The sequence below is a fragment of the Rosa chinensis genome, chromosome 3, assembly GCF_002994745.2.
Source record: "Rosa chinensis cultivar Old Blush chromosome 3, RchiOBHm-V2, whole genome shotgun sequence".
Classification (NCBI taxonomy): Eukaryota; Viridiplantae; Streptophyta; class Magnoliopsida; order Rosales; family Rosaceae; genus Rosa; species Rosa chinensis.
In genome coordinates this window covers 41,436,512-41,438,808 of record NC_037090.1, presented here as the reverse complement: position 1 = coordinate 41,438,808, position 2,297 = coordinate 41,436,512, and the positions used below count along the sequence as shown (strand labels likewise).

Here is a 2,297-nt window from a genome sequence, read left to right as displayed (position 1 = left end):
GTTAAGACGCTGAGTTAAACAAGTAATAATTAGCTTTTAAGAGTGGTAAAAATCATGCTTTATGGATTAAACGATTCTGGAAATTACGTGTTAATTACTATGTGTAATGGTTAATTTGCACGTGTGAGTTGATTCGAAGAATGGATCAGATAAATGGATTGGACCATGACAGCTTTTCGTTTGGGCTCTTATCTAGCATTTAATATGGGCACGTTTTTGTAGCATGTTGAAATGAATTTTTTTGTTTTTACACTTAATAATTTTTGAGTGGCAGTGGTCTAGGTTACGGAAGTCGATCATTGTAGATAATTTTATTTGTTTCGTTTTTATTTTAAGTAGATTAGAAACCAAATTTCAAAACCCCCATTTTATTCTTTTATTTGTTAATTGACCTTTTTGTGTAGGTGTACCCTACAATCCCCAGACTGAAAATCCCTGCTTATCTTATACTGACAACTACATTTTGCAGGGTTAAATTGTGAGCCTATTTTAGCCGCATCACTAACTTAGTGTGACAATTTCCAATTAACCATCTTTTACTACTTGAGCAAAGCCCAGTTAATTGCAATTTCTTCCAAAAGAACCAATAGTGTGACACACTCATTGTTTTATTATTATTTTTTTTATATAATAATACATGATTTGTTATCACCTAATCTTCTATTTAATTTAAAAAAAATAATAATAATACATGATATGTTTGTTTTATGTCTGAACACCTAAGGATAGACCCAACACTTAAACCAAATTCTAGAAGTACAATCTTATTTAAAAAATAATAATAATAATCCCGAAGTACAAAAACAAAAGCTTGAAGATCGGAAACGAAGGCAGAAACAATTCCACATACGGCTGGGATTGAGATAACCTAGAGAAGCAAGAGAGTATTAGCAATGATATATCTCTCTAGACAAACATGCTTGAAAGAGATTTAAGTTAAAAAGGCATCCAACTTGAGAGTTCATTGAAATCATATTTGTACTGCATAAAAAATAACCGTTCGATCTCTAACTTAATTGTTAGAGCAACTCCAACGGTTTCTCTATAATTATAGAAAGCAGAAGTTAAAGCCTTCCATAATTTTTTATGTCCAACTCGAACAGATTCCTTATTTTACTGCAATCTCTAAGATCTCCATAATTATTTCTTAAAATTTTAGATATTGCTGTAAATTTAGAGAATTTTTTTCTTCTTTTTCCTTAGTATCCCTAAAATAAGGATAGTTATAGGGAATCTGTTTGAGCAAAAAAGACTCATTTTTCCCTAAAATAAAGAAAAATCAAAATATGAGAAAACTGTTTGAGTTGGTCTTAGTGATAGTTTTCTATTATCCTACTGTACACACCAATAGTAACTATCTAAATTTTTGTTAAGTTAACAATCACCTACTACCATTGGGTCAAACAATGCGGCCAGGTGGTGGGGGTCGGTATTCAGGGTGGTTCCCTCGGCCAGGATCATGAGGACTATTTACATCTCTTTTCATTTGCCAGTGCAGCCTGGTGTTCTCTTCTATAATGAGCCAATAACAAATGTACGTAAATAACGTAATGACAGCACTGGAATAACACCAAACCATCAAAAATACATATAAAAGAAAAAGACAAATTACGTACTGTTTGTTGAAAATGGTGAAACTCTGGCGAATGCTATGTCGGAAGAGAAGAGTAGCACTAGAAATATTAAGAGAATCCAGTAGAGGGCAGCACTGGCCTTGTTGCGGACCATTATGTATGTAAGCCGATATACAAATATAAGTTTTCCACTTTCCACTAATTAGTTATATATACATATGTTGAAATGACTTCAGGTACATTAGATGTAGAAGATGTGCTTGCCATGTGATTTCACTGGAATGAGGTTGTGATTCACTAGTATTTTCTCTGGAAATTGCATTTGAAATTTGAAAGTCCTACTTGTTAGAGGACCCGTTCAGATGTCTGCTTAGTTTCAATCAAATCAATGAGAATGGAAATGGTTACAGGTTGAACTTTCTCAGCAAAGTTGCTATCAAATTAATGAGAATGAAAATAGTCAGAGGTTGAATTTGCTCAGCTCAGTTGCATTCGAAGAAATTTGAACATCTAACCTATTCATATGTCTAGTCATTTACTATCAAATTAATGAGAATGGATGCGTTTCACGTGGTTAGAAGTTGAACTTTCTTTGCTCCTTATATGTAGGGCAGACGACCCGTGGCTGGTACGCCAATCCAGTCATGGTTCATGCAGGGGTAGTGGGGTATGGTCAGGGAATTTAATTATAATAATACGGGGGTAGTTTTGAAATACAATTAG

General features: G+C 33.7%; 1 long non-coding RNA gene across 1 annotated transcript; it reads right to left on the bottom strand.

Moving 5' to 3' along the window:
* Positions 1-572: 572 nt before the first annotated feature.
* On the bottom strand, positions 573-1,748 carry LOC112191321. Its single transcript, XR_002932919.2, has 3 exons — positions 1,617-1,748; positions 1,386-1,512; positions 573-868 (listed from the first exon to the last, which is right to left on the bottom strand). It is a non-coding gene; the product is annotated as an uncharacterized LOC112191321 (long non-coding RNA).
* Between the last annotated feature and the right edge of the window lie 549 nt (positions 1,749-2,297).